The sequence below is a fragment of the Gavialis gangeticus genome, unplaced genomic scaffold (genome assembly GCF_001723915.1).
Source record: "Gavialis gangeticus isolate Ggan-Ray unplaced genomic scaffold, GavGan_comp1, whole genome shotgun sequence".
In the NCBI taxonomy this organism is placed as follows: Eukaryota; Metazoa; Chordata; order Crocodylia; family Gavialidae; genus Gavialis; species Gavialis gangeticus.
In genome coordinates, this window is record NW_017728992.1 from 122,976,400 (window position 1) to 122,985,809 (window position 9,410).

Consider the following 9,410-nt stretch of genomic DNA (forward strand, 5'->3'; position numbering starts at 1 on the left):
CCTGCCCTGCTGTCCCCTGATCATGCGAGTGGCCCTCTTCCTAGAGTTCCCTCACCTGCTCCTCCAGGACCTCAATCTGGGTACATCCTTAGGTTAAGATACATTACTTTGAGGCACATAAATTCACATGTACACATGCCCAGCGAGTTTGCTGTTCTGTTCTCTTGTGAACTCATACACTCATTAAAAGGTCAATTAAATCTATTGGCAGGATATCTTTAAAATGCTTCTTTGGTACACTTGCTTAGTTTACTTCGTTTCTAAAGTTAACACAGTACTATGTTTAGGTATCTATTTTATGATAGTCTATAGCTGAGATGGCACTTCCCTCTTTAAAGAGCTTTTTGAAACCAGTTAGTCTCTGGATTCTGCCCCTATGTGTACTCATGCAAGGTCAGAAAGGAAATGTCAGGGGCCTTAAACTTCCCAGCATCACAGAGAAAGGTAACTTTTTTGTTATTATTTAAAAGACTGGGTTTTTTGGGAAACTACAGACACTTTAAAAATATCTGACCTATTTAAATGCTCTGATCTATGACACCTCTTCCCATGCCAGAGGCAGCTGACAGATTGCTACTTGATTTCAAAGACTGTAGAGGAAAGCAAGCAGATCTGAGCTGGTGCTCTTCTTTAGTACCTGATAAATTACAAAAATATGCATTGTGTTAGTATTAAAAGAGACTGAAAAAAGATTTCAGAGCTGTCCTTAAAAATCAGGGGTGAAAAGTTACCAATATCTCTCTATTATTCTGGAGTATTGGTGCTCTCCAGTTAGCAATTTCTCATAATGGTTGGAAGCTTGTGGTGAAAGATGCTTCAGCTGCTTGCTAACAGTGCCCAAAATAATCTCACAATGTATAGGCTATTGCAAGGTCTACTATGATGGTCATTACTGGGACAGTGCAGGGATCATCTAGTGCAGGGGCAGGCACTTATTCCACTTATAGGGCCTCTTAATGAGTTTTGGTAGACTGTCAAGGGATGCATGGGTAGCCTCACCCCTTGACAGTTGCCCCTGCCCCTTGGTCATCATCTTTGGAGTGGAAGTCCTGCCCCCTAACTACTGACCTTTACCACTGGACATCCCTCCCTTTGCCCTCCCCCCCTCCAGAAATACTCCTTTAGGGACGGAAGGGTTGCCATCTTGGAACCAGAAAAATACCATATCATACATTTAAAGTCAAACACTTACTGCAACACATTTAAATTTTATTACAAAAAAATTTGTCATGATTTGTGTTTGCATACTGTATATAGAGGGGATTGCATAATAACTGAAAAATAAAGTAATTATTTTATATTGTGTGGGGGGGTGGTTGGGAGTGTGGGTACATGCATGGTGGGGTGTGGAGGTGTGTGTGTATAGTGGGTTGTGTGTATGGTAGGATGTGCAGTGTGAGTGTGTGTATGTATGGTGAGGTGGGGGTGTGTGGGGGATGTGAGAGGGTGTGGCTATGTATGGGGGACATAGGGTATGTTGAGGGGTGTATATGTGGGGGGTTGTGGGGGCAGGGTGTAGGTGTGAGAGAGGGTGGGGGTGTGTGGGGACCCCCCACAAGCTCCCACACATGGTGTGCAGCAGGTGGGGGATGCTCAGGGCAACAGCAGGTGGGGGTGATCAGGGCACCTGTCCCCACATAGGCATTGGCATCCAACAGCACGCAGCTCTGGCCAGTGCTGTGAGTGGGGGCAATGAGCACAGCCTGCCCAGCCTGCCTCTATTGCAGGAGCCATCTGTCTTCCCTGCCCCTTGCCACACAGGTTGCAGGACCCCACTTGAAATGGAGGGGAGCCCCGGCCCCTGTTTCCCTGGGGAGTCCTGGGACCTACACTGCAGGGGGCGGGGATGGTAACCAGCTCAAGCGCAGGGTTTCCCCCAGTGCTGCATCAGTGCAGGAGGTGCAGGTACATCACGTGGAGCCCCTGCAATAGAGGCAGGCTGGGCAGGCTGAGCTCCTCACCCCCATGTGCAGCGCTGGCCAGAGCCATGAACCACAGGATGCCCAGCTGAGCTCCATGCTCCCTTCATCCTCTGGGCTTGGGCTCTACTCTGCTGCCAGCCCCAGCCCCACACTTTGTGGTCCTACCCAGCTGCAACGCTCTCACTGCCCCTGTCCCTGCCACTTCTCTACCTGCTGCCTGAAGTGAGCAGGACACTGGGGAAGCTGAGTGGGTCCCCCAGGATGGCTACATCAGTACAGCAGCAGCCCTGCTTGGAAGCTGCTTCTGGCTGGGCCAGGCCCTTCTGCCCACGAGGGTGGGAGCAAGGCACAATAGGGTATGTGTGGCAGGGGTGTTCGTACATGGGTGCCTCATTCCCATCCTCATAAGCAGACTCCCTCACATGGCTCAAAGCCCCCACTCCCAGCGGCAGCAGCAGCAGCAGCAGCAGCAGCAGCAGACAGGGGCACTTGAGATGCTTGTGTCTCACACAAGCACTGGCATCCAGTGGCTCTGGCCAGTGCTGCACATGGGGGTGAGGAGCTCAGCCTGCCCAGCCTGCCTCTATTGCAGGGGCTCCATGTGATGTACCTGCACCTCCTGCAGAAGGGCTGGGCAGGGTACAATTTGTTGGTGGGTGCCTGTGGGCCATATGAAAGTGCCTGGTGGACCAGTTGTGGCCCACAGGCCGTATTATGCCTGCCTCTGCTCTAGGCCCTTGCTCTCCCTGCTGGGCCCCACTCTCAGTCACTCTTGGGATGTCAGTCCTCTGAGTAGGCCTTGCCTGCCCACAACTTGATAATGAGCATTTGCACTCTGGCAGGCACTCAAACCTTCTCTAGGCTTAATATAAATCAGAGGCATCTGCCCATATTACTAAGCTCCTGTCCGCCCCAGGTAAATTTCTTTGTTTTCTGCATTGCAAGGTGGCTTTCTTTCAGTATTCAGGAACTCTGTTGCCAAGAGGTCCTCACTTCATGGCTCCCAGCACTCAACTGCCTGACTAGCTCAGGTCCAGGGTTTATATAGTTCCAGCCCAGCCTGTGCCTGTCAGTTGAGTCCTTAATTAACCCCCATCACCACCTGCAATTGGTCTCTGAGGCTGCTTGTTCCCTTAAAGAATCAGACACACCCCAGTGCCCTGCTGCATTGCAGAAGATGTCCGCCATTAAGATGGATATCATAGTGAATGAACATAGCTCCTCAAAGGAGGACTATGTCATAAGGGAAAGCCATAAAAGTTTGGTCTGCAAAAGGAACCAGCCTTCTGAAGGTCTTTTGCTTTTGCTAGGCACTGGTCCCCCTGGCCTACTTTCCTGTTGTGACCTCATTGTACAGGTGCTGTTCTTTCTGGCCTAATCACAGATCTGTGATTAGATAGACCCTGACCAACCCAAGACAGAAGTGATCCAAAATCTCCTTCTTCAAGTGTGTTCGTCTTTATTTGGCAAATAACAAGCTGGTTTTAAAGGTGGCAGGGGAGGTGGGACAGGAAGGCGTCTAGTTAATTTGCACTTTGGCCAATAAAGTTCAGGCTGCTATTCAGAGTGGTTGGCTCAAGAGAGTATCAGACAATTTCTGGAGTTCCACAAGGGCCAACAGTGGCACAGGGACTGTTTACAAGCACATCAAGAAGTAAAACTCTGCTGGCACATCTTTGTAGCACAGACCAGGCCAAAGAATTACAGTTGCTGGCACTGAGAAGAAGAACATACTATGTAGCAATTCCAGGTCTGACAAAAATAACTAGTTCTTTTCAGGATATTAATTATTATTGGTGTTGCGGTTGAAATAGGATCCAAAATATATGTGCCATGCATAAGGCTTATGTCATACCTTAAAGTGCCTATCGTATAAAAGGGGGGAAAAAGCAAAGCAAAGCAAACTAAACTAAACTAAATTAAGTTTCATGGAAGGGCTGTAATATCCAGGTAATATATCAGCAGATTCTGGCCTACATGCTCATTGCTCATTAATTTGTCACTTATTCATTCTATCACTCTTCACTGAAACAAATAGGATCTCTTGCACTGTAAGATCCTGTACAGTGTGGAGTGTCTGAATCTGCTTCAATAGTAGTGGCACAGAGACAAACAGGGCTGGCAGTGAGCATTCATTCTACACATCAGCATTAATAAGTGTTATAAATTGGCTATATTAATCTGTGGCTTTTCCTTTAAATTAGTGTAGTTTATTTGGTTTCCAGTTCCCAGGATACCTTTCCTTTAAAAAAAGAAGTGTACCAGAAGCTAGTGTAATCAAGGATGCTGACTTTTTTCATGTGACAGTAGTATAAAAACGTTATAAGGTGATCCATATCCAGTGATTATGGTAAAACAAATAAAGGTCATTCTCTTACAAACAGTTTTCCTCAAAAGCTGTATTTTAAGTGGTCCAAGAGCAATTTATTTATATTTCCTCAGCTAATTATTTATTCTTTTACTGAAGACCTTGTTTCTACATCAGTGTTATTCATCAGCATTGAGGTACTGCATGGTGATTAAAATTTTGTACAAATTCTTAATACAGTGGCTTTCTAAGGGCAGGAGCTTCTTGGCCAAACCCTCAAATATCTCTAAAACACAGTTTGAGTTAAGCTTTGTGCTTCTAATGGCACTTCAAGTACTTAAAATTAGGTTGTGGATTGAGGTCTAGTGTGCAGGAAAACCATGATGTCCTACAGCATATTGGATTTATTGTATCATTACCAATGTGGTTTTTTTTTTAAATACATTCTGCTGTTGGAATCTGTTGTCTTCTGGAGCTTAAAGGCAAGTAATGCAAAGTGCTTTGTCACCCATGATATATGTTAAAATCACAGGTGGGGAGGTGTGAAGTTTTATTTCCTTCTCCTTTATGATGTAAATACTTCTCTTCACAAAACCTCTTCATTTTATGCAAAATTAAAAATTTTCAAACTATGAAACCCATAAAATAATTCAGGAAAAAAACCCACTGAATAATGTTGGAAGTAGTAGACACAGTCCTGTTTGTGCTCTTCTAGACAAACAGAGTGAAAGAAAACCTTTATAAGAATTCTTTGACCCTGCTTTTTGCCATCTCAGTGGTCATGGTTGATTGGAAAATCAATGAAGTGCTGTGAGAATCGCACCTCACTGTTGCCGACAAGCCACACAAAAATCCAACTTTTCACATGAGATGAAGATTGCCTTTGGTTCATTTACTCTCTTAAGACACATTAAAATCAAATCTATCACCCCATTTGGCCATCTGTCAATTCTCACTACACAGTAAACGGGTAGACTTTGTTCCTTGATCACCAGCACTGGAGGATGTTTTGTTGTTGTAATAAATGGTTTTAGGCCTCAGAGACAGAAATAAATCAATGCAATTTATAAAGTTGCGGTGAAATTGTTAGATGCAGTTTTCTAAACTACAGAGAATTATGTATGGATGAGTTGCAATAAATAAAGCACAGCTTTAGCAGCTTACAAAAATAAATAATGAAGATGAAAGAAATTCATGTGCAGTCCTTTATTTTGGAAGCTTTTAAAACAGGGAATAAATACAAGAGTAAATTGCACATCAAAGGTGCACCTACTTTGTAAATTTCATTTTCAATTTTCATGCAATAAGATTTCTTTGCCTCCTTTAACCAAAGCTTAGGTTATTCTGTACAAAATAGACAAAGAAGCCATGGCACATTTTTAGTGCTTCTTTGTTAATTATTCTGCTATTTATTACCAATAAGATGACTGTTGACAATAAATTATAGAATCAACTTTAAGATTAAGCTTCTGAGGAGTAGCATATAAACACTTCAGTTTCAAGTGCCATCTAAAAAGTGGTATTTCTGGCAACTAAGCAGCCTGGTCGTGATGGATCTCCAAGAATCTGTTTCTTCAGAAAATTCTGCTTTTTATGAAATTGCTCTTTTAAATCAAGCTGGCATAGAGATTCATGCCAAACCACTTACCATGCTTCTCTGATAGCTATCTAAAGATTATGAGCAACTGATAAGAAATCAGCAGCTTGCATTAACTATGTTCAGCCAATACACATTCAATGAGATGTGGGTTCTCGAGAATGAATTTGTCTTGGAGGTAATCAGCTTCAAAGGACATTAAAATTTTATGAAATTGGAAAATACATGAAAGAATAAGCATCTGGATAGCAACCATTACTCAGAGATGTCATTCCATATTCTAGTGGACAATATCAATAAAAAAACATTAGTTGCAATGGAATAAACCACATGGTTTGTGGTTTCAAAACTGGCTGCCAAAACTGCATGAACATACTTTTGCATGCTGTAGAATCATATCATAAGCAAAATTCTCTTTTAAAAAAGGGCTTCCTGCTCAAATAATCACTCACATTTAGTTACTTCACTTTTTCATACAAATGTGTTTTGCACATAAATTAAATAGTTTAGAAAGTGTGACTTCAGCTGAATTAATTCCAACAGTGAACATTACTAAATGTTTAACTGTTGTTGAATTAGATGAGGTTTTATACTGAGGGCACATTGAAACTGAAGGCACTATGAGGCAGACACATCTGCATGCCTTTAAATATGCTAGTTCTGATGCTGGCTACAGTCTAACTGCACAACAGAATTTGGTTCCAGTTGCAGAACTTATCTAAAAAGCTGGATCAATACTTTGGTGGTTAGCTGACACTCCATGCTGTGAGAACCTGAGTTAGCCAATGTAGAACATACTCTGAGTCACTTCTTGCTCCAGCACCCAATAAATACATTCTAGCAAGAACTTTGATGTTTGACTTTTACAAGACATCTACACTGCACCATTAAGGCGGTTACAGAATTTTTAACCCAATACCCCCTTCCATCTACACAGATAAGCCTCTGACCTGTATTTGGATTTGCTTGAAGTCAGCTTATATGACTGGAAGGCTTTGTGTAGTTAGGGCCTGAACTATACTCTAGCCTGGTCTGCAAGCCATCCACTCTGCTGATAGTCTTCCAGTGTCCTTCCCATAATTCCCCTGGAAGGAAAGATAAGTTCTCCCATAATTAAAACAATTGAATGGGAAAAATTCCTAGGTCATCTTAGGGTAAAGACCCATGGGACATTGGCTCTTAGGGTTGGGAGGGAACTCAAGAGTGATGAATCTTACATGAATGCAGGACGTACTGTTCCTAAACCATCCCAGATAAATGCCTTCTTCACACAGTTTAGATTTTTTTGAGATTTGCTCTAATTCTGGTTTGCTGCAGTTTCAGACCCTTTCCACTTGCCCTGCCCTTGGTGGTAAATAAGAACTGTTGCTTTCCCTCTTCTTTATGGCAGCCTTTCAAGCATTTGAAAACTCTTTTCCTGTCCAGCCTTCATGTCTTTTCTCTATATTTAAGGCAACTAGTTCTCAACCTTGTTTCATGTGCCTTACATCCCAACCCATTTATCAATTTTGTCAATCACCTCTGCATCCGCTCCAATTTCTACACAAGACAGGGTGCAGATATGTTCAAGATCTGATCATACAGTTGGTGCTTTCCTGTGGGAATGTTCTCACTTCGGTTAAGGTCACTTGCATTCTCAGACCAGGCAGTGATCATTCATCTAATCATGCACAGTAGACATACCTTTCAGAAAGATGCCTAAAAGTGAAAGGCACTAGTTACTTTGAGATATTTCTGCATATCTTTACACCACCTTACAGTTCAGCACACCTTTTATGTGTTAAAAGGCCTTTGTAATGAAAAAGTAAGAATGGAAGATCAAAGCTAAAAAACAGTAGCATAGATCTTGTTTGGTAATAGTGACCTTTACAATGTGCTTGTCTGCCTCCCCTCATATTACTTAAACTGTTTTCTTTATTCTTTTGAAAGACAGTATTTTTCTTTAAATTTTTTTGACCAAGAGTGTTCAAGGAACAGCTTTTGTTCAAAGTGTTCACAGTTTCTTATTGATGGCAGTTCTGTCAAAGGCATAACCAATAAAAAGTAATAAACCACCGACTTTTATGTTATAAAACTAACAGCTACTTTTCCTTTCACACTTGGACTTCATTTTTTGTATTTTGATCTGTCTTTCTATTAGTTTAGAACTGAAGTAACTTTTTTATCTGGCACTGTTCCATCAGCAACAACAGGGCACAGGGAAGCCAAGACTTTACCACAAGACCTACATTTCTATCCATTCAAACTCTGAGTAGAGTGGTAGCTCAAGAGATAAAGATGTATGAGGACATGATGTAAGAGAATTCCTAGTCATATGAGTACAGAGATTGCAATGGCACAGACCCTTCAAATGGGTCTCAATATTGAAAGAAGAGATTGTTAGAAAGAGGACAGACCTTTACAACAACCACTAGAACATGGAAAAGTTAGTGTAGGAGAGCAGAACTTTGACAGCTAAAACCAATATTATCAAAGTTGAGTGCTTACATTTATATATAAGTACTTATTCAAGTGGCATGATTTTCAGAGATTTCATTTACATTTACAACTCTGTTTGATCTAAGGCAGGGGTTTTCAACTAGGGGTATGCATACCTCTCGGGGTACTTGGGATGGCTTCAGGGGGTACTCGGCAGCGGGTGCTGCTGCCACTGCCAGCATTTCCGCTGCCACCACACCTCCAGCACTTCTGCCGCTGGCACTACCACCACCACTGCACTGCTGGCAATTCTGCCACTGGCACGTTCGATCGGCCACAGCCCCTCCCCCGCCCTCTGCTCGTCTGGCCTCCACAACCTCTCTGGAAAACCTGTCCACAAGCTCTCTGGGTAACCTGTTCTAATGTTTTACTGCCCTCCTAGAGTGAAAATTCTTCCTAATATCTAATCCCCTGAGCAAGTGCATCTAATGCCTGAGCAAGTGCTGCATGACGGTGGAGTACACCCTTGGCCACTTCAAGGTATGCTTCTATGCTCCCAGTGTGCACCTTGAGGTGGATAAGGAGAACCTGACATGACTCATTGTTTCCAAATGCATTCTCCATAATATCTGCAAGACTGGGGGAGGTTTTCTGTGAAGCCTGGGCTGTAGACATGGCTCATGGACCAGGCCTGGCAGCCTGAGCACATGCAGTGCAGGAATGGGGACAGGGTGAACCCCCCGCTGATATTGTGGGCCCCAGACCCACACAGTGGCAGGATTTCTGGATCTGTGAAGCCCTGGCTGACTATTCCCTTCCACAGATGAACAAGGCTGAAGGACTTTGAGTGCCCCTGCCCTGGCCCTAGGCCATGGCTCACCCACCCTGGGCTCCTCTGGCCCTGTGTCCTGGACAGCATTGCCCACAACCCAGGCTGCCTGGGCACCATTCCCCTTCCCCTCTCCCTTCCCTAACCGCACACAGGGACACATGCTGGGATTTAGGGGAATGTAGTAAGAGGAAGAGATGTGCCTCCATTGAATGAAGTGTTGTAGCTGCCAAACTTTTCATGTGTTTAATAAAGAAATCCTCCTGAACATTGGCAGTACTTGGTTCCTTTCCCAAGTTAACTCAAACCGGCAAAACTTTGGAAGGGGCAGGGCAG

At 43.5% G+C, this 9,410-nt stretch overlaps 1 long non-coding RNA gene across 1 annotated transcript in view; it reads left to right on the forward strand.

The window, feature by feature from the left end:
* Positions 1-8,037, forward strand: part of LOC109299686 — a 13,711-nt gene extending 5,674 nt beyond the window's left edge. Inside the window, exons 2-3 of the long non-coding RNA XR_002097956.1 lie at positions 980-989; positions 8,027-8,037. This is a non-coding gene — a long non-coding RNA (uncharacterized LOC109299686). The remainder of the gene's footprint in view (positions 1-979; positions 990-8,026) is intronic.
* Positions 8,038-9,410: the final 1,373 nt, after the last annotated feature.